At 38.4% G+C, this 23927-nt stretch overlaps 1 protein-coding gene and 1 pseudogene across 1 annotated transcript in view; both read left to right on the forward strand.

The window, feature by feature from the left end:
• KLF8 (KLF transcription factor 8) overlaps positions 1 to 23927 on the forward strand; it is a 291262-nt gene that overhangs the window by 31965 nt on the left and 235370 nt on the right. The window lies entirely within an intron of this gene.
• LOC135969202 (aspartate aminotransferase, mitochondrial-like) overlaps positions 8102 to 23927 on the forward strand; it is an 81664-nt pseudogene continuing 65838 nt past the window's right edge.

Below are 23927 nucleotides of genomic sequence, written 5' to 3' on the forward strand. Positions count from 1 at the left end.
TATGATGTGGATATTATTAATATCCCCATATTTTGTATGAGAAAACTGAGGTGCATAGAGATTGTGATTTGCTCAAACTCACATAACAACTAAGTGGTGAAGTCAGATTTCAAACCCACGTGAGTCTTGAGTTCAATGCCCTAATCATCATCAAAGATTACATTTTCTAGTACTTTTGACTTTAAGGGCTTAGGTATTCATTCCATAGATAAGGTAGTTGTTCGAGTGTGTATCAAACATCACGCTACAGGTACGGTAGTGAACAAGATGAAGTTCCTGCCTGACATCTTGGAGCTCACATTCTTGAGGAGTATATAGCAAAGTAATCAGAGAAACAAATAATGTTAACTAGTGGTGAGTGCTGCAAGGCAAATTAAAGCCGGGTACAGGGATACAAAATGACAGGAAGTGAGGATGCCCCATTGAGCTATTGTAAATAAAGTAGTCAGAGGAACCTTCTAAGAAGAAATTATTGTGTTCATGGATGAGAATACTCAATTTTAAGATGGCATTTCTCCTCCAACTGATCTACAGCTTCACCCCAATCCCTCAAAATCCCAGTTGGCTTTTTTTTTTTTTTTTTTGCAGAAATTGATAAGGTGACCCTAAAATAAATATTTGAATACAAAGGGCCCAGAATATCCAAAACAAACTTGTAGAGAATTTAGAGGATTCGTATTTCCAAATTTCAAAACTTACTCTAAAGCCATGTTAATAGATAGTGTGGTACTTGCATAAGGATAGACATTTAGATAAATGGAATAGAATTGAGCCCAGAAATAATCCCATGTGTCTATGGCCAATCAATTTTCATTAAAGGTGCCAAAAACAATTCAATGGGATAAAGAATAGTCTTTTCAGCAAATGGTGGTGAGATAACGTGATACCCACATGTGAAAATTGGACCCCTACCTCATACCATACATAATTGTGTAAAGAGCAGAAACTATAAAATTCTTAAAAGAAAACATAAATGTAAATGTTGTGATTTGGGTTAGGCAATGCCTTTTTAGATAGGACACCAAAGGTACAAACAAGCAATCAAACTATATATATATGTCCATATATATACATATATATATATTTTTTTTCTAAATTAAAAACCTTAGTGCTCCAGAAAAAGCTCAAGTAAGTGAAATAACCCATAGAATAGGAAAACATATTTGCAAATCATACTATTTGTAAGAGTCTGATATCCAGATTATATAAAGGACTCTTATAACTCAGTGATTAGAAGACAGATAACCCAATTAAAATATAGGCAAAGGATTTGAATAAACGTTTCTCCAAAGAAGATAGTCAAATGGCCATATGAGAGAAAGCCTCACATCCTTAGTAATTAGGAAAATGCAAACAAAACCACAATGAGAAGCCACTTTATACTCACCAGGGTAACCATAATAGAAAAAAAATGAAAAGTAAGTGTTGTGAATGTGGAGAAATCAGTGCCTTCAAACATTATTTGTGGAAATGTAAAAAATCCAGTCACTTTGGAAAAGAGTTTGACAATTCCTCAAACAGATGAAACTGATTTATAATGTGCCCTAGCAATTCCACATATTGGTATCTACTAAAGAGAAATGAAAATATATATCCACACAAAGATTTACATGTGAATGTTCACAGCAGGATTAATCATAATAGCCAAGATGCAGAAAAAATCTCAATGTTCATCACCTGACAGATGGTTAAACAAAATATAGTATATCCATACAATGGAATAATATTCAATAGTGGGCAGGATGAACCTTAAAACATCATGCTAAGTGAAAGAAGCTAGATGTAAGAAACCACATGTTGCGTGATTCTATGTATACGAAATGTTCAGAACAGTAACAGAAGGTAGATTAATGTTTGACTAGCACTATGGGTAAGAATAGGGAGGACTGCAAATGTGCATGAGGGATCTTTTTAAAGTAATGGAAATGTTATAAAATTGGATTGTGGTGAGAGTTGTACAACTTCAAATTTACTACAATTTATTAAATTATACTATTAAAGCTAGTGAACTTTATAGTACATATAACTCAACAAGGCTGTTAAAGAGGGAAAAAGGTGATATTTGAGCAGACAAATGAATGACAAGAAGGACAAGCCATGCCAAGAACCTGGGTGAAAAAAATTATAGGAAGAAGGAACAGCAAGCTAAAAAGTCCTGGGCAGGAGGGTTCTTAGAGTTTTTGAAGAATAGTGAAAATGACACTGTGACTAAAATTCTGCCTGTGTGATAGTAGTAGGAGATGAGGTCAGAGAAGAGTCAGAAGATCTGATCGTGAAGGGCCTTGTAAGCAAATGTAAAGATTCCAAGTTTTACTGTATGTGTGATGATAGCCATAAGAGGATTTTGAGCAGAGGAGTGATGTCATCTGCTTTATGTTTTTAAAGGTAACTCTCACTACTGTGTATTGAAAAAGCTATAGTGGAAGCACTTAGGAGTACATTGCCATGTTTCTGGGGTTTAAACTGGGCAAACAAAAAATGTTTTATGGGAGTAATAATTGAGTAAGAAAGTTCAGGCTGTTGAGTTAATTAAGCTCAAGTACTGATTGGGCACCCAATATTGCTCAGCATTTCATTAGGTTCTGTACCAAGACTTTGTCTCTGATATTTAGAATTTAAGGGCTGCGAAGACAGGGACAGAGTCTTCCTTGTTCACTGCTGTATCCTTAGCTCCTAGAGTTGCACCTGGTAGGTGATCAAGAGATACTCATTACATGATTGAATAAATGAATGTAGGAGCTTTAGAACATAAATCATACAGTGTATTTATTTTATTCCAATGAATTGCCAATATTTAAAAGTCAAGAAATTCCATATAAAGATAGGAATTTTCAGCTTTTATGGTGATATTGGAGCTCTATTTCTCCATCCATTTAGAGGAGATATGCCCTGACCAGTTTCAACAGTTCCCACTCAGCCAGTTCACTCACATATATTACCTATCTCATCTGTATAAGCATCATGGGACTTCTCAGCCTTCCTAATCACATGAGCCAATTCCTTCTAATAAATATCTATCTATTATCTATCTGTCTTTTCTTTCTTTCTTTCTTTCTTTCTTTCTTTCTTTCTTTCTTTCTTTTTCTTTCTTTCTTTCTGTCTATCTGTCTATATGCTATTTGTTCTGTTTCTCTGGATAACGTTCACTAATTCAAAGACATTTTGTTTATCCATTTCTCTATAAGTGGAAATTAGGGTTGCTTCTACTTCTTGGCTATTGTGAATAAAACTGCTATGAACATAGGTATACAAATATGTCTTTGAGACTCTGCTTTTGACTTTTTTTGTATATACACCCAAAAGTGAGATTACTAAATCACGTGGTGTATTATTTTTTATTTTGGGCAGAATTTTCATGCTGTTTTCCATAAGGCTTGTACCACTGTTGGTGTACAGTCCTACCAACAGTGCATAGTGGTTCCAATTTCTCCACATCCTGACCAATACATGTTCTTTTCTGCTTTTCTTTTGATGGTAGATATTTTAATAGATGAGGTGATATTTCATTGTGGTTCTAATTTGAATCTCTCTGATGATTAGTGGTGTTGAACATCTTTCCATATGCTTATTGGTCATTTGTATATCATCTTGGGAGAAATGTTTATTCAAGTCAGTTGCCCATTTGTATTTAACATTTTGTTGTTGAGTTGCAGGAATTCTTTATGGATGCTGAATATTAACCTTTTATCTGATACTTTATTTGTATTTTCGCCCATTTTATAAGTTGCCTTTTGAGTCTGTGGATCATGTCCTTTGATACGTAAGTTTTTAAGTGTGATGTGCTTCCATTTGTCCATTTTTGTTTTGATTGTCTATGCTTTTGGTGACATATCCAAGAAATCATTGTCAAGTTCAATGTCATGAAACTTTCCCCCACTGTTTTTTTTATGAACTTTATAGTTTTGGGTTGTTAGGTCTTTGATCCATTTTGTTTGTTTGTTTGTTTTTATTATTATTATTATACTTTAAGTTCTAGGGTACATGTGCATAACGTGCAGGTTTGTTACATATGTATACTTGTGCCATGTTGCTGTGCTGCACCCATCAACTCGTCAGCACCCATCAACTCATCATTTACATCAGGTAATTTTTGTATATGGTGTAAGATAAGGGTCCAGTTTTATTCTTCTGCATGTGGTTATTCAGTTTCCCTAATGTCACTTGTTGAGGAGACTGTCCTTTCCTCATTGAGTGGTCTTGGCACCCCTGTCAAATATCATTTAACCATATATGTAACAGTTTATATCTTGGCTCTCTGTTGTATTACATTGGTATATGTTTCTGTCTTTATGCCAGTACTACAATGTTTTTACCACTATAACCTATATTAAGTTTTGAAATCAGGAACTGTGAAGCTTCCAAATTTGTTGTTCTTTTCGGAAATGGCTTTGACTATTCAGGGTCCCTTGAGATTCCACATGAATTTTAGGAAGAAGTTTTCTATTTCTGCAAAAAATACTGTTGGGATTTTTATAAGGATTTCATTGAATCTGTAGATTGCTTTGAGTAGTAGTGGCTTCTTAACAATATTAAGTCGTCTAGTCTATGAACATGAACACAGGATGTATTTCCATTTATTTGTGTTTTCATTATTTTCTTTCAGCCATGTTAGGTATTTTTCAGTGCACATGTCTTTTGCCTCCTTGTTTAGGTTTATCCTTAAGTATTTTATTATTGTTGATGCTATTGTAAATGGAATTGTTTCTTTAATTTCCTTTTTCAGATTATTCACTGTTAATTGCTTGGTGATATTTTTTAAAGTTTAGTTTATAATTATGTAACTTTGGAGGTTGAGATTGAGAAAATCACAGAATATTTATATGCAGAATATTATTAAATTTATCAATTTTGGGAATAATAATGGCACATAATGAGGCTTTACTATATTCCAGGCATTAAGTGTTTATCATAAACTCATTTAATTTATAACAACCCTATAAAGTGTGTACTATTATTATTCTCATTTAACATATGAGAAAATTAATGCATGGAGAGGTTAAATAACTTTTCAAGATTACACATCCAGGAAGCTTTAGATGCAAGAATAGAAAAATAAAATCGTATTATGTTTAGCTAGATAAAATAAATTAGCTTGTAATAATTTGACACTTACTCCTTTGACTGGGTCTTAGGAATAAATTTGCTCCACTTCTGATGTAACAGATGTAAGAGAAAAAGATCAGCTAAGATTTGGCTCTTGTTCTCATGAACAGACATGCAGTATGAATAGAAGGAACTTTGAATACCAGTCACAGAATAGGACTGTCTTGTAGCTATGAGACTCAGCTTAACTTCCTCATTATTTCCTCTATAAGAGGTAAGGTAATATAAACTGGATTGGGCAGTGGAGGAGTGAGACACTGTTGCAGCATCAACCAAGGCCTGCTACAGGAGGTTTTATACATTTAATCAGTCATATTTTATCTGAAGAAGGACTCTCAGGCTGTGAGAATCTCTCCTTGGAAACAGAAATGAGAAAATGGGGGATGTGTAATTTTTGCTATTTTATTTTCTTTTTGTTTCCTATACCCAAATAAATGGGCCTTTTCAATTTTTAAATCCCTGGTTAAGCATATTTTTACTGTTATAAATGCACGGAGATAAACTTCATTCAATCAGAATGCCCTGCCTGGTGGGATAGAGAGAACAGAAATGGAATCCCCAAAAGTTACTGAAAGTAGTCTAGAACATCTTGCAACAACAAATGAATTACTTGTTACAAATATTATAGAGAGTATTTAAGCACTAATTGGAGAGTAGGAATAGATAAGGTTCTTGTCAACTCTAAGAAAATATGATTAAATATAATCATAGAAGAGAGATGGTTTGGGCAGACCCACCACTGTCCCTTCTGGTGCATGCATACAGACAGGCCTGCAGGCACACACATGTGTGCAGACCCACCACCGCCCCACTGACATGCACATTTGTGAGGACCCCTGCCACCCTACTGATGCACATTTGTAAGGGGGATCACCACTGCCCTGCCAGAGCTCTTTTTCCGACAGACCCCATCAGACTGTTGTTGCTGCAGGACTGGGAAACACTGGTCCCACCAGTGCAGATGGTGCTTAACCTCAAGGAAGCAGAGAACAAAGTCGTAGGCCAGGTCGCAGTCCCTCAGGGTAAGAGTATGTAGTCCAAAAGTGCTGAGCTAAGCAAGCCTTGGCTCCATGAAAGCATCTAGAAATGAAGCCAATAGATTAAAACCAAATTATGTCACATTGAAACCCTCAAGAGCATGGAAGAATATACAAATAAAAAACCACATCCAAAACACAGCAACTTTGAAGATTAAAGAAACACCAGGCCATGCAGATGATAAAGAACCAGTGCTAGAACTCTGGCAACTCTAAAAGCCAGAGTGTCTTCTTACCTCCAAACGACTATACTAGCTCTCCAGCAATGGTTCTTAACCAGAGTTAAATGGCTGAAATGACTGACATACAATTCAGAATCTGGATGGCAAAGAAGCTCATCAAGATACAGGAGATGGTTGAAACCCATTCTTAGGAACACAGTAAAATGGTCCAGGAGTTGAAAGATGATGTAGCTATTTTAAGAAAGAACCAAACGATTTTAGGAAATAAAGAACTCACTATAGAAATTTTAGAATGCAATCGGAAGCACTAATAATAAAACAGACCAAGCCGAACAAAGAATCTCAGAGCTCAAAGACTGCTCCTTCAAATCAATGCAGTCAGAATAAAAAAAGAATAAAAATGAATGAAACCTCCAAGAAATATGGGATTATATAAAGAGACCAAACCTATGACACATTGCATTCTTGAAAGAGATGGAAACAGAGGAAGCAACTTGGAAAACATATTTGAGGATACAGTCCATGAAATTTTTTCCAACTTCATTGGAGAGATTGAAATGCAAATTTAGGAAATGAAAAAAACAAAACAAAACAAAATAAAAAACCTTTGCAAATTACTATAGGAGGTGACCATTCCCAAGACACATAGTCATCAGATGCTCCAGTTAACAAGAAAGAAAAAAAAAATCACAAAGGCAACTAGAAAGAAGGAGCAGGTTATGTACAAAGGGAACCCCATCAAGCTAACTTAAGTGAGTCTTTCAGCAGAGACTTGCAAGCCAGAGACATTGGAGGCCTATAATCAGCATCACTAAAGAAAAGAAATTTCAACCAAGAATCTCATACCCCGCCAAACTAAGTTTCAAAAATGGAGAAATAAGATTATTTTCATACAAGCAAGTGATAGGAGAATTCAGTACCACAAAACCTGCCTTCAAAGAAGTCCTTGACTGGGTGTGGTGGCTCATGCCTATAATCCCAGCACTTTGGGAGGCTGAGGTGGGTTGATCACCTGAGGTCAGGAGTTCGAGACTAGACTGACCAACATGGAGAAACCCCGTCTCTACTAAAAATACAAAATTAGCCAGTCGTGGTGATGCATGCCTGTAATCCCAGCTACTGGGGAGGCTGAGGCAGGAGAATCACTTGAACCCGGGGGGCAGAGGTTGTGGTGAGCCAAGAGCACACCATTTCACTCCTGCCTGGACAACAAGAGTGAAACTCTGTCAAAAAAACAAAAAAAGGAAGAAGACGAGGAAGAGGAGGAGGAGGAGGAAAGAAGAAGGAGGAGGAGGAGAAGGAGAAGGAAAAGGAGAAAAGTAGAAGAAGAGGTAGCCCTTAAGGGAGTGCTAAACATGGAAAAGAAATACCAGTATATGGCACCACAAAAACACACTTAAGTGCATATCCCAATGACACTATAAAGGAATTATACAATCAAGTCTACATAACAACCAGTTAACAACCTGATAACAGGACCAGTTTCTCACATATCAGATTAACCTTGGAATTACACTGGCTTAATGCCCAACTTAAAAGGCACAGAGTATCAAGCTGGATAAAGAAGCTAGACACAACTGTATGCTGTCTCCAAGAGACCCATCTCATCTGAAATGACACCCATAGTTCAATGTAAAGGAATGGATATAGGTCTCTCAGGAAAACAGAAAGCAAAAGAGAGTAGGGGCTGTTATTCTTATTTCAGACCAAATAGACTTTAAACCAACAATGATAAAAAAAAAAAAAAAAAAAAAAAGCAATACATGATATAAAGGTTCAATTCATTCAATTCAACAAGACTTAACAATTCTAAATATGGCCCACTCTCCCTCCATTCTGTCCTGTGGCTGCCCACTGCCCTCCTACTGTTCAGTGTGGCCCTGCTGCACTCCAGCCATGTCCTCTCCAGGATCCCCACTGCCTTCCACCCAGGCCTCACCACCATGGCCTCTGCCAGAGCCAGGTCCTGGTGGACCTGTGTGGAGATGGGACTTCCAGATCCATTCTGGGAGTCACTGAAGCCTTTAAGAGGGACACCAATAGCAAAAAGATGAATCTGGGAGTTTGTGCCTACTAGGATGATAATGGAAAGCCTTACATGCTGCTTAATGTCAACAAGGAAGAGGCCCAGATTACCACAAAAAATTTGGACGAGGAATACCTGCCCATTGGGGGACTGGCTGAATTTTGCACAGCATCTGCAGATCTAGTCCTGGGTGAGAATAGTGAAGTGTTGAAAAGTGGCCAGTTATTCACTGTGCATACCATTTCTGGAACTGGGACCTTAAGGATCAGAGCCAGTTTTCTGCAAAGAATTTTTAAACTCAGCTGGGATGTCCAAACCATCCTGGGGAAATCACACACCCATCTCCAGGGATACTGGCATGCAGCTACAAATTTATTGTTACTATGACCCCAAGACTTGGTGTTTTGACTTCACAGGTCGTATGGAGGACATTTCAAAAATGCCATAGCAAAATGTTTTTCTGCATGCCTGTGCCCATAATCCCATCGGAGTGGAACCTCGTCTAGAGCAGTGGAAGGAAATAGCAACAGTGGTGAAGAAAAATAATCTCTTTGCATTCTTTGACATGGCCTAGCAAGGCTTTGCTAGTGGTGATTGTAACAAGGATGGCTGGGCTGTGCGCCACATCATCAAACAGCATTAATTTTTGTCTCTGCCAATCATATGCCAAGAACATGGAGTTATCCAGCGAGTGTGTGGGAGCCTTCACTGTGGTTTGCATAGATGCAGATGAAGCCAAAAATGTAGAGTCAACAGTTGAAGATCTTGATCCATCCCATGTATTGTAATCCTCCGCTCAGTGGAGCCCAGATTTCTTCTAACATTCTTAACACCCAAATTTGCAAAAACAATGGTTGCAAGAAGTGAAAAGCATAGCCAGCCACATGATTAGCATGCAGACTCAGCTGGTCTCCAACCTCAAGAAGGAGGGTTCTGCCCACATAGGGCAACACATAACTGACCAAATTGGCATGTTTTGTTTCACAGGGCTAAAGCCTGATCAGGTGGAGCAGCTGACCAATGAATTCTCCATCTACATGACAGAGGACAGCCACATCTCTGTGGCAGGGGTCACCTTCAGTAACATGGGCTACCATGCCCATGCCATTCACCAGGTCACCAAGTAATAGCACTGGTGCAAGGAAGCAGAAACAACCTTTCTGTCTTCAGTCTCTGCTGTTGGGAGCTTCACACAGAGGATGACAGAGGGTGGATGGTGGTGAGTAGATCATTTCTTTCAGCCACATTGTTTAACAACACTCAGCAATTGAATGTTCCTCAGAAAAGAACATGTAGTGACATAGGGCCGAGGCATCCATGGTTGGTGTCTGGAACATCGTGGCTTTAAACCAAACTCTCCCCTGTCCTTTTATCTCCCAACTTCTCTCAAAGAGTTTATACATGCAAGAAAGTCATCACATCAAAAAACATGTCAGTTATACCATTGCAATATTTCAGAAACTTTAACTGAAGTGTAATACAGTGTTGGGGTTCCTCATGGGAAACAGCACACATTGCAGGCTTTGAGAGAAGACCTGCTTCTATCATGAACAGTCAGCATTGTGTCTGTCCTCTCATGATAGAGCAACCTTAACAACAGACCATATTGCATTTTATGAAAACCAATGAGTCTGCTGACACTACAGCAAGGAAAAAAAAAAAGAGGTTGTTTTCTGTCTTATTTAAGAAAAAGAGAAGGCTCTCTCTTCTCCCTTGTCATTGTTTTTTTCCTTATAGACAAAGATTTTTAACTAATGTAGATTTTGATCCCATTCTACTGCTTGATTGATCATCAAACCCATCCTGTTGCGATTTATTTAAAAATAAAGAACATAATTTTCTGCTGATACCTTACCATCACCTTTCTCAGCAAAGAATAGTGGAGAGTAGGTAACTGCACTTTATCTCAGCATCCTCCTCAATGATTGTATATTTGTCTTCTGTTGAGATGTTGTCTCTGCCCAGTTGGACCTACTCCCTTTGTTGAATGTACTTGTGCAGTAACTCATTTCACATCATGAGTCAGGTGGCACAGGGCAATACCAGGAAATAGGATATTCTAGGCTTTATGTGCTGCCAGCTGGGATCAAACTTCACTCTTTCTAAAGAACGACCATCTGCTCTAATCATATAGACTTATTGCAGCCTGGTTTATCTGTTACAATAAAATTACTGTAGACACTCCACCTCAAAAAATAAAAAAAGGTGAGGGCGGAGCAAGATGGCTGAATAGGAACAGCTCCAGTCTCCAGCACCCAGCCTGAGCAACACAGAAGACAGGTGATTTCTGCATTTTCAACTGAGGTACTGGGTTCATCTCACTAGGGATTGTCAGACAATCTGTGCTGGTCAGCTGCTGCAGCCCAACCAGAGAGAGCTGAAGCAGGGCCAGGCATCGCCTCACCTGGGAAGCACAAGGGGGAAGGGAATCCCTTTTCCTAGCCAGGGAAACTGAGACATACAACACCTGGAAAATCGGGTAACTCCCACCCCAATACTGCGCTTTACCAAGGGTCTTAGCAAACGGGCACAGCAGGAGACTATATCCCACACCTGGCTGGGAGGGTCCCACACCCACGGAGCCTCCCTCATTGCTAGCACAGCAGTCTGCTATCTAACTGCAAGGAAGCAGCGAGGCTGGGGGAGGGTCGCCCAACATTGCTGAGGATTAAGTAGGTAAACAAAGCCTCTGGGAAGCTCAAACTGGGAGGAGCTCACAGCAGCTCAAGGAAGCCTGCCTGTCTCTGTAGACTCCACCTCTAGGGACAGGGCACAGCTAAACAACAACAACAACAACAAAAACAAAAGCAGCTGAAACCTCTGCAGAAGCAAATGACTCTGTCTGACACCTTTAAAGAGAGCAGTGGATGTCACAACACGGAGGTTGAGATCTGAGAACGGACAGACTACCTGATCAAGTGGGTCCCTGACCCCTGAGTAGCCTAACTGGGAGACATCCCCACTAGGGGCAGACAGACACCCCACACCTCACACGGTGGAGTACACCCCTGAGAGGAAGCCTCCAAAGCAAGAATCAGACAGGTACACTCGCTGTTCAGCAATATTCTATCTTCTGCAGCCTCTGCTGCTGATACCCAGGCAAAAAGGGTCTGAAGTGGACCTCAAGCAATCTCCAACAGACATACAGCTGAGGGTCCTGACTGTTAGAAAACTATCAAACAGGAAGGACACCCACACCAAAACCCCATTAGTACGTCCAAAGTTGAAATGAAGGAAAAAATCTTAAGGGCAGCCAGAGAGAAAGCTTGGGTTACCCACAAAGGGAAGCCCATCAGACTAACAGCAGATCTCTTGGCAGAAACTCTCCAAGCCAGAAGAGAGTGGGGGCCAATATTCAACATTCTTAAAGAAAAGAATTTTCAACCCAGAATTTCATATCCAGCCAAACTAAGTATCCTAAGTGAAGGAGAAATAAAATCCTTTACAGATAAGCAAATGCTTAGAGATTTTGTCACCACCAGGCCTGCCTTACAAGGGACCCTAAAGGAAGCACTAAACATGGAAAGGAACAACCGGTACCAGCCATTGCAAAAACATGGCAAAATGTAAAGACCATCGAGGCTAGGAAAAAACTGCATCAACTAACGAGCAAAATAACCAGTTAATATCATAATGGCAGGATCCAGTTCACACATAATATTAACCTTAATTGTAAATGGACTAAATGGTCCAATTAAAAGACACAGACTGGCAAACTGGATAAAGAGTCAAGATCCATCAGTTTGCTGTATTCAGGAGACCCATCTCACATGCAGAGACATATATAGGCTCAAAATAAAGGGATGGAGGAAGATCTACCAAGCAAATGGAGAAAAAAAAAAGCAGAGGCTGCAATACTAGTCTCTGATAAAACAGACTTTAAACCATCAAAGATCAAAAGAGACAATGAAGGCCATTACATAATGGTAAAGGGATGAATTCAACAGGAAGAGATAACTATCCTAAATATATATGCACCCAATACAGGACCACTTAGATTCATAAAGCAAGTCCTTAGAGACTTACAAAGAGACTTAGACTCCCATACAATAATAATGGGAGACTTCAACACTCCACTGTCAATATTAGACAGATCAACGAGACAGAAAGTTAACAAGGATATCCAGGAATTGAACTCATCTCTGCAGCAAGCAGACCTAATAGACATCTACAGAACTCTCCACCCCAAATCAACAGAATATACATTCTTCTCAGCACCACATCACACTTATTCCAAAATTGACCACATAATTGGAAGTAAAGCACTCCTCAGCAAATGTACAAGAACGGAAATTATAACAAAGTGTCTCTCAGACCACAGTGCAATCAAACTAGAACTTAGGACTAAGAAACTCAATCAAAACCACGAACTACATGGAAACTGAACAACCTGCTCCTGAATGACTACTGGGTACATAACGAAATGAAGGCAGAAATAAAGATGTTCTTTGCAACCAATGAGAACAAAGATACAACCTACCAGAATCTCTGGGACACATTTAAAGCAGTGTGTAGAGGGAAATTTATAGCACTAAATGCCCACAAGAGAAAGCTGGAAAGATCTAAAATTGACACTCTAACATCACAATTAAAAGACCTAGAGAAGCAAGAACAAACACATTGAAAAGCTAGCAGGAGGCAAGAAATAACTAAGATCAGAGGAGAACTCAAGGAGATACAGACACAAAAAACCCTCCAAAAAAAATCAATGAATCCAGGAGTTGGTTTTTTGAAAACATCAACAAAATTGATAGACTGCTAGCAAGACTAATAAAGAAGAAAAGAGAGAAGAATCAAATAGACTCAATAAAAAATGATAAAGGGGATATCACCACTGACCCCACAGAAATACAAACTACCAACAGAGAATACTATAAACACCTCTATGCAAATAAACTAGAAAATCTAGAAGAAATGGATAATTTCCTGGACACTTACACTCTCCCAAGACTAAACCAGGAAGAAGCTGAATCCCTGAATAGACCAATAGCAGGCTCTATAATTGAAGGAATAATTAATAGCCTACCAACGAAAAAAAGTCCAGGACCCAATGGATTCACAGCTGAATTCTACCAGAGGTACAAGGAGGAGCTGGTACCATTCCTTCTGAAACTATTCCAATCAATAGAAAAAGAGGGAATCCTCCCTAACTCATTTTATGAGGCCAACATCATCCTGATACCAAAGCCTGGCAGAGACACAACAAAAAAAGAGAATTTTAGACCAATATCCCTGATGAACATTGATGCAAAAATCCTCAATAAAATACTGGCAAACCGGATCCAGCAGCACATCAAAAAGCTTATCCACCATGATCAAGTTGGCTTCATCCCTGGGATGCAAGGCTGGTTCAACATATGCAAATCAATAAACGTAATCCAGCATATAAACAGAACCAAAGACAAAAACCACATGATTATCTAAATAGATGCAGAAAAGGCCTTTGACAAAATTGAACAGCCCTTCATGCTAAAAACTTGCAATAAATTCATATTGATGGAACGTATCTGAAAATAATAGGAGCTACTTATGACAAACCCACAGCCAATATCATACTGAATGGGCAAAAACTGGAAAAATCCCTTTGAAAACTGGCACGAGACAGGAATGCCCTCTCTCTCCACTCCTATTCAACATAGTGTTGGAAGTTCTGGCTAGGGCAATCAGACGAGAAAAAGAAATAAAGTGTATTCAGTTAGGAAAAGAAGAATTCAAATTGTCCCTGTTTGCAGATGACATGATTGTATATTTAGGAAACCCCATTGTCTCAGCCCAAAATCTCCTTAAGCTGATAAGAAACTTCAGCAAAGTCTCAGGATACAAAATTAATGTGCAAAAATCACAAGCATTCTTATACACCAGTAACAGACAGAGAGCCAAATCATGAATGAACTTCCATTCACAATTGCTTCAAAGAGAAGAAAATACCTAGGAATCCAACTTACAAGGGATGTCAAGGACCCCTTCAAGGAGAACTACAAACCACTGCTCAGTGAAATAAAAGAAGACACAAACAAATGGAAGAACATACTATGCTGATGGATAGGAAGAATCAATATCATGAAAATGGCCATACTGCCCAAGGTAATTTATAGATTCAATGCCATCAGCATCAAGCTACCAATAAGTTTCTTCACAGAATTGGAAAAAAATGCTTTAAAGTTCATATGGAACCAAAAAAGAGCCCGCATCTCCAAGACAATCCTAAGTCAAAAGAACCAAGCTGGAGGCATCACGCTATCTGACTTCAAACTATACTACAAGACTACAGTAACCAAAACAGTATTGTACTGCTACCAAAACAGAGATATAGACCAACGGAACAGAACAGAGTACTCAGAAATAATACCACACATCTACAGCCATCTGATCTTTGACAAACCTGACAAAAACAAGAAATGGGGAAAGGATTCCCTATTTAATAAATGGTGCTGGGATAATTGGCTAGCCATAAGTAGAAAGCTGAAACTGGATCCTTTCCTTACTCCTTAGACGAAAATTAATTCAAGATGGATTAGAGACTTAAATGTTAGACCTAATACCATAAAAACCCTAGAAGGAAACCTAGGTAATACCATTCAGGACCTAGGCATGGGCAAGGACTTCATGTCTAAAACACCAAAAGCAATGGCAACAAAAGCCGAAATTGACAAATGGGATCTAATTAAACTGAAGAGCTTCTGCACAGCAAAAGAAACTACCATCAGAGTGAACAGGCAACTTACAGAATGGGAGAAAATTTTTGCAATCTACTCATCTGACAAAGGGCTAATATCCAGAACCTACAAAGAAATCAATCACATTTACAAGAAAAAAACAGACAACCCCATGAGAAAGTAGGCAAAGGATACGAACAGACATTTCTCAAAAGAAGACATTCATACAGCCAACAGACACATGAAAAAATGCTCATCATCACTGGCCATCAGAGAAATGCAAATCAAAACCACAATGAGATACCATCTCACACCAGTTAGAATGGCAATGATTCAAAAGTCAGGAAACAACAGGTGCTGGAGAGGATGTGGAGAAAGAGGAACACTTTTACACTGTTGGTGGGATTGTAAAGTAGTTCAACCATTATGGAAAACAGTATGGCGATTCCTCAAGGATCTAGAACTAGAAGTACCGTATGACCCAGCCATCCCATTACTGGGTATATACCCAAAGGATTATAAATCATGCTGCTATAAAGACACATGCACACGTATGTTTATTGCAGCACTATTCACAATAGCAAAGACTTGGAATCAACCCAAATGTCCATCAGTGACAGACTGGATTAAGAAAATGTGGCACATTTACACCATGGAATACTATGCAGCCATAAAAAAGGATGAGTTTGTGTCCTTTGTAGGGACATGGATGCAGCTGGAAACCATCATTCTCAGCAAACTATCGCAAGAACAGAAAACCAAACACCACATGTTCTCACTCATAGGTGGGAACTGAACAATGAGATCACTTGGACTTGGGAAGGGGAACATCATACACCGGGGCCTATCATGGGGAGGGGGGAGGGGGGAGGGATTGCACTGGGAGTTATAGCTGATGTAAATGATGAGTTGATGGGTGCTGACGAGTTGATGGGTGCAGCAAACCAACATGGCACAAGTATACATATGTAACAAACCTGCACATTATGCACATGTACCCTTGAACTTAAAGTATAATTTAAAAAAAAAAAAAAAAAAAAAAACTGGAAAAAAAATTTCAGTAAAATACTGGCAAACCAATTCCAGCAGAACATCAAAAAGCTTACCCACCACAATCAATTTTGCTTCGTTTCCAGGATGCAAGGCAGATTCAACATATGCAAATCAATAAACAGAACTGAGGATAAAACACATGATTATCTCAATAGATGTAGAAAAGGCCTTTGATAAATTTCAACATCCCTTCATATTAAAAATTCTCAGTAAAGTAAATATTGATTGAAAATACCTCAAAATATTAAGAACCATTTATGACAAACCCACAGACAATACCATACTTAATGAACAATAGCTGGAAACATTCCCTTGAAAACCAGCACAAGACAAGGATGCACTCTCTCAACGCTTTTATTCAACGTAGTATTGGAAGTTCTGGCCAGGGAAATCAGGCAATAGAAAGAAATGAAGGTATTGAAATTGAAGAGAGGAAGTCAAACTGTCTCTATTTGCAGGTGACATGATCCTATATCTAGAAAAACTCATCATCTCAGCGCAAAAGCTTCTTAACCTGATAAGCAACTTCAGTAATATTGGAAAAATCAGTATCTTGACAATGGCCATACTGCCTAAAGTAATTTACATATTCAGTGCTATTCCCATTTAACTACTATTGTCATTTTTCACAGAATTAGAAAAAAACTATTCTAAAATGTATATGGAACCAAAAAAGAGCCCAAATAGCCAAGACAATCCTAACAAAAAGAACAAAGCTGGAGGCATCACGCTAGCTGACTTTAAACTATACTACAAGGCCATACTATCCAAAACAGCATGGTACTGGTACAAAAACAGACACATAGACTAATGGAACAGAGTAGAGAACTCAGAAATAAGACCACCCATCTGATCTGCAATAAACCTGACAAAAACAAGCAATGGGGAAAGGATTCCTGCCCAAGGCCCTGAGAGCCCACCTCTTGCATCAGCAAGACCTGGATGTGAGACATGGAGTCAAAGGAGATTATTTTGGAACTTTAAGGTTTAATGACTGCCCTTTTGGATTTCAGAGTTGCATGGGGCCTGTAACCCCTTCGTTCTGGCCAATTTCTTCCACTTGGAACTGATGTATTTATTCAATGCCTGTACCCCCCTTTTATCTAGAAAATAACTAACTTGCTTTCAGTTTTACAGGCTCATAGGTGGAAGGAACTCGCCTTTTCTCAGATGAGATTTTGGGCTTGTAATTTTGGGTTAATGCTGGAACGAGCTAAGACCTTGGTACTGTTGGAAAGGCATGGTTGTGTTTTGAAATGTGAGGACATGAGATCTGGGGGGATCCAAGGGTGGAATGATATGGTTTGGTTTTGTCCCTACCCAAATGTCATCTCATTGAATTGTAGTTTCCTTAATCACCATGTGTCTTGGGAGGGACCGGGTGGAAATAATTGAATCATTGGAGTGGTTTCCTTCTTCCTTTTTTTATTCCTTATGATAGTGAGTTAGTTTTCATGAGATCTGATGGCTTTTTAAGGGGCTTCCCCCTCACTGGGCAGTCATTCTTCTGCTGCTGCCATGTGAAGAATGACATGTGTTCTTCTCCTTCTGCCATGATTGTAAGTTTCCTGAGGCCTCCCCAGCTATGCTGAACTGAGTCAATTCAACCTTTTTCTTTTACGAATTACCCAGTCTTGGGTATGCCTTTATTAGTAGCATGAGAATGGACTAACACTATTCCGTATTTAATAAATAGTGCTGGAAGAACTGGCTAGCCATATGCAGAAAACTGAAACTGGACCCCTTTCTTACACTTTATGTAATAACTAACTCAAAATGGATGAAACACTTAAATGTAAAACCCAAAACTATAAAAATCCTAAAAGAGAATCTAGGCAATACCATTCAGGACATAGGCATGAGCAAAGATTTTATGACAAAAACATCAAAAGCAATTGCAAAAAAAGCAAAAATTGACAAATGGGATTCAGTTAAACTAAAGAGCTTCTGTACAGCAAAAGAAACTATCATCAGAGTAAACAGACAGTCTACAGAATGGGAGAAACTTTTTGCAACCTATCCATCTGACAAAGGTCTATTATCCAAAATCTACAAGAAACTTAAATAAATTTATAAGAAAACAACCTTGTTAAAAAGTGGGCAAAGGACATGAACAGACACTTCTTAAAAGAACACATATGTGTGGCCAACAAACATATGTAAACAAGCTTAACATCACTGATCATTAGAGAAATGCAAATCAAAACCACAATGAGATACCAACTCACACCAGTCAGAATGGCCAATATTAAAAAGTCAAGAAACAACAGATGATGGCAAGACTGCGTAGAAAAAGGAATGTTTTTACACTGTAGGTGGGAATGTCAATTAGTTCAACTTTTGTGGAAGACAGTGTGGCTATTCCTCAAAGACCTAGAACCAGAAATATCATTTGACCCAACAGTCCCATTACTAAGTATATACCCATAGGAATATAAATTGTTCTATTGTAAGGATACATGCATGCATATGTGCATTGCAGCACTCTTCACAATATCAAAGACATGCAATCAACACAACATGCCCATCAATGATAGACTGGTTAAAGAAAATGTGGTACATGTACACCATGAAATACTGTGTAGCCATAAAAAGCAACAGGATCATGATTTTTTTGTTTTTGTTTTTGTTTGTTTGTTCATTTGTTTTGCAGAGACATGAATGGAGCTGGAAGCTGTTATACTCAGCAAACTAATGCAGGAACAGAAAACCAAATACTGCAAGTTCTCAGTTATAAGTGGTAGCTGAATGATGAGAACACTTGGACATGGTGAGCGGAGGACAACATGCAGTGGGGCCTGTTGGGGAGTGTGGCAGGAGGGAAAGCATCAGGAAAATTGCTAATGGATGCTGGGCTTAATAACTTGGTGATGGGATGATCTGTGCAGCAAGCCACCATGACACATGTTTACTAATGTAACAAATCTGCACATTCAGCACATGTCCCCCTGAACTTAAAAGTAAAGCAAAATAAAAATAAAAATATAATTTTTCCCCATTCAACATCATGGACTTCCTGAAGTTCTCTAGACCTTGGATTAAGAAGATGAATCTACAGTACATCAGATTTGATATGTCACAAAATATATACATCTTTAGCCTGAATCACTCTCCAAGGTTGCTGTCCTAGCTTTCATTCCCACCAGCAGTATTGGAAAATTTGTATTATCTCACACACTCAAACAACCATTTATATTGTTTTCCAACTTGATGGGTTAAAATAACATCACATTTTTGTTATAATGTGAATTTCCTTGGTAACTAATGAGGCTGAACATCTTTTTGTCTGTTTGTTGGCAATTTTGGCTTTCTGATTCTGTGAACTGCCTTTGTACATTTTCTATTAGGTCATTGACGGTTTTCCAATAGGAAAATGACATAATCTCTGCCTTGCTCAATACATAGGTCTCTTGTAGCTCTAGCACTTTCTGACCTGGTTCTAGCATTTTGCTAAAAGTCTAGGTGAGTGGGTTCAAGCAAGGTAAAAGCCATACAGACTGCAGTGGAGGAAGGGTAGAATACCAACAAGGAAAAGAGTTAAGAGGTTATTTAAATAGTTAACTAGTGTATAAAAGGATAACATCAGTGGTGGTGTAGAGAAGGAGACTAATGTAAGAGACCCCACAGGATTTTGTTTGCGGGAAAGGAAGAAAATTAGGAGCCAAAATGGAAGCCACAGAAATATTTTGAGAACAGGGGACAGTTTTGTCTTCTCAGTCTCTATTCCTTTTAAATAAGTAAACTCTTAAATAGCATTTTCTTTCCCAGACCATATGTGTGTATGTGTGTGTCTGTGTGTACAAACTAACTAACAAACAGTAAGCTCTAATTTTGAATGCTTTTTTGGAGCATGTGCTTCTAGAGATTTATACAGTTTCAGCTCAATTTTTGCATGCTGTTGAACCTGGGTTTTGGAACTTGGATTCAAATCTTAGCTTAAGCAGTGACGACTGTGTGATCTTGGGCACATCATTTAGCCTCAATATAATGCTGGCACAACACTGGCTTCTACACAGAAGTATTGTGAGGTAAATATAAGGTAATGTATGTGAAGTATATAACATAGTGCCTGGCACAGAGTGAGTATTCAGCACATTTGTTGACTAGATCAATCAAAATTGAGATTCCCAATGCTGAAGCCGTAGAAGCTGTCATAGTAGTTTGTATTACTTTGTTTTCCTTCCATTTTAATTGTGATTTTAAATGTAATAATTTCTGGTGATAGACATAGTAATTCTTAGTTAACTAGACTGTAAGACTGATAAGAATCTGCCATTCATTTCCTATGCCAAATGAAAACTTACTGGAAACAATAACAATTCACATTTATTAGACAATATATTCATGCACTCTTAGAAGTACTTTACACTAAATAAGCCATGAATCTTCACTATAACATTATAAGATAGGAACTATTATTATCCCTATCTTATAGATGGGAAACTAAGGTATAAAGCAGTTATTTAACTTATTCAAGGTCAAACAACTACTGTGGTTCCTGAGTCTACATTTTAACTACTGTAGTCAAAGAGGAGGAGTGACCTGCCTAGGTCACTCTAGGACTTATTTCTTCTATCTAACTGTATCTTTGTACCTGTTAACAAGCCCCTCTTCATCCTCCTATCCCCATTGTCCTTTTCAGCCTCTGGCAATGACCATTACAAACTCTCTACCTCCATCAAATCAATTGTGTAGCTTCCACATATAAGTGAGAACATGCATTTGTTTTTTGGTGCCTTACTTATTTCACTTAACATAATTTTCTCCCGATTTTTATTAACCTTTATTTCCACATTATTAACTATAAATAAAGATATACTACTTAGAAGAAAAAAGAAACCTATCTTTGACATAGCTCTGAATGAAAGTCATAGTAAAGGGCCGGGCGCGGTGGCTCACGCCTGTAATCCCAGCACTTTGGGAGGCCGAGGCGGGCGGATCACAAGGTCAGGAGATCGAGACCACGGTGAAACCCCGTCTCTACTAAAAATACAAAAAATTAGCCGGGCGCGGTTGTGGGTGCCTGTAGTCCCAGCTACTCGGGAGGCTGAGGCAGGAGAATGGCGTGAACCCGGGAGGCGGAGCTTGCAGTGAGCCGAGATCGCGCCACTGCACTCCAGCCTGGGCGACAGAGCGAGACTCCATCTCAAAAAAAAAAAAAAAAGAAAGTCATAGTAAAGACTTTTGAGTGTTTTCTGTTTATGTGTATGAGTGTGTATTGAGTTGAAAGAAGAATGAAACTAGTCATAGCAGCTGAATTATGCCCTTTGGGCAAAGTTTGGTTTTCATAGAAACTAGTATGGCCTAACTCTCTGAGGGAAAAATACACACACACACACACACACACACACACACACACATCAATATGTTTTATTATATAATACATGGTAATTTACATACATATACATATTATTATATAATATATGCTAATTTGCTATACTATATGTATATATATTCAGTTGAACCATAAAAAATTGGCACTTTTGTAGGTAAAAATTGTTAAATATTAGCAATTCTATATGGTTACACTGGGCATTTGTGTGTGTGTGGTTTAAAACAAATGAGAGAGTAAGAGATTGACAGGAAGAAGGGGAGGGATGTGTGTGTTTGATGTGTGTATGTCATAATAAAACTTTCAAGCTGTAGAAATCTATCTAGCTATATTTAGGAAGGATCTCAGAAAAGTGACGAGGATACTCTTTTCAACATATTTTTAAGGAATGAACTTCCATCTTCTTTAGTAGAGCTCTTTGATCATCTCAGTGATTTTAGGCTCTGAAAGCCTTTGCTTTCCAGATGTTTTGGTCATTTGTTTGGGTGGAATCCTCATATTGCTGTTTAAGTCTGTTCAATCTGCTTTGAATTCTGTATAGAATGAGAAAGGAAACAACTCATCAGCATTATTAAAAAAATAGTAACAGCCAGTTGTATATGATAGTCTCATGACTACAAAGGAAAAATTAGTATTGGATTTCTCAAATATGTCCAGATCTTCCCAGATAGTCATTTGATATAAAAACCAGTCCCCCTGGAGATTGTTGTATGTTATTAAGCTAGTCTTCAGACTTCTTTTGGAGAATGGATCTTAACTAAACTATGGCTGCTGTTTTAGAATTTTCCTTTCAGAGAGTGCTGAGAATAAATTGCACTTCATTCCCAGAAAATTGTTCATTGATTGTCTATTTTAAAGATTATTGGATTATCCTCATTAACATTCAGTTGATGTATTGAACACTTGCTCTATGCAGCAAACTCTGCAAAGACCTATGTTTTGGATATTCACAAATACTTTAACATCTCTGTGACAGATTACTGAGAGTGGACTTAATTTTTGGAATAGTCAAAAGCAGAGGTGGGTACATAAAGTTAGCGATGAGGCTTATGTGGTAGGATAAAGTCCTGAGGCTGGTTTTCTTCTATGCACATACAACTTCAGAAGTAGTAGGAGACTTTAATGGTGTTTGGCTCAGAAAAAAAGAATAGTTATCTTGGGCCTATCTTGGTCCTCTCCACAAAGTCCCTGAGGAACACAAGAAAGAATGGTAAGGAAAAGGAACATAACACATAATTAGACAGACTTGTTCCCCAGAACTCTATTCAGAGAACTGTGGTAGGTCAAGCTAGATCTTATAGTTAAGTTTGGAGGCCTGTGAGGCCAATTTCCTCTACCTAAACTCAAACCTTAATCTCAGAGTCTTACTTGACAGTTGACTGCAATGTGACAGAAGGCCACGATGATAAGCTTGATTAATAAAAAGAGAATAGAGAATTGACCACAATCATGTATTGATGTGTCATGGCATCTGACCAGTCAAATAAAAGTTAGGTGGGAGGCACAACAAAGTTTTTAGTTATTATATCCCTTATTCTAGAATTCTACATACACCAAATATGAAAGGAATTCTAAAGCAGCATTTTGAACATAATGGAAATCAGCATGTATTCAGCTGGAGTGATATTTAGGACAGCAATTTTATTTAGGGAAGATAAGGGCTCTGGGGGTGAAAAAGGAAGGATTGTGAAGGGCAATATAAGGCATGCTAAAGATTTTGGTGTTTAGAAACATCCTGCTACAGTAGTGTGGAGCGTGCTTAGAAAAGAGGAGAAACTATCAGCAGAAATACTGTCTAGAGACTTTTGTGATAAGTCCACGTGAAACAGTAGGCCTTAAACTAAGGTAGGAGACACTGGACTGTAGAGAAGCAGGTAGATTCTAAAGTTATAGATGACATGACAAATAAAAATATACTACTTAGAAGAGAAAAGAAACCTATCTTTGACATAGCTCTGAATGAAAGTCATAGTAAAGATTTTTGAGTGTTTTCTGTTTATGTGTATGAGTGTGTATGATATGGTATCACCAGTATTTGGTTATTGATTGCTTGTGGGAGAAGAGGAAGTAAAGGTGACTCCCAGGATTCTGATTTGGGCAATGGAGTGAAGAATGGTGCCAAGGTACCAAAGGAAGAACAAGTTTTAGTCTGTGGATGCGGTATCAGACTGAAGATATTTTGTTCCAGAGTGTCTATGTTGAGGTGCTTCCGGAACATTCAGATAGATGGCCTATTGTAAATACGTATATACAATACATATGGTGAGAGTGGACTTAATTTTGGGAATAAACAAGTCAAAATACATTTTTTATTATTATTATTATACTTTAAGTTCTAGGGTACATGTGCATAACGTGCAGGTTTGTTACATATGTATACTTGTGCCATGTTGCTGTGCTGCACCCATCAACTCGTCAGCACCCATCAACTCCTCATTTACATCAGGTATAACTCCCAGTGCAATCCCTCCCCCCTCCCCCCTCCCCATGATAGGCCCCAGTGTGTGATGTTCCCCTTCCCGAGTCCAAGTGATCTCA

The sequence above is a fragment of the Macaca fascicularis genome, chromosome X (assembly GCF_037993035.2).
Source record: "Macaca fascicularis isolate 582-1 chromosome X, T2T-MFA8v1.1".
Taxonomy (NCBI): domain Eukaryota; kingdom Metazoa; phylum Chordata; class Mammalia; order Primates; family Cercopithecidae; genus Macaca; species Macaca fascicularis.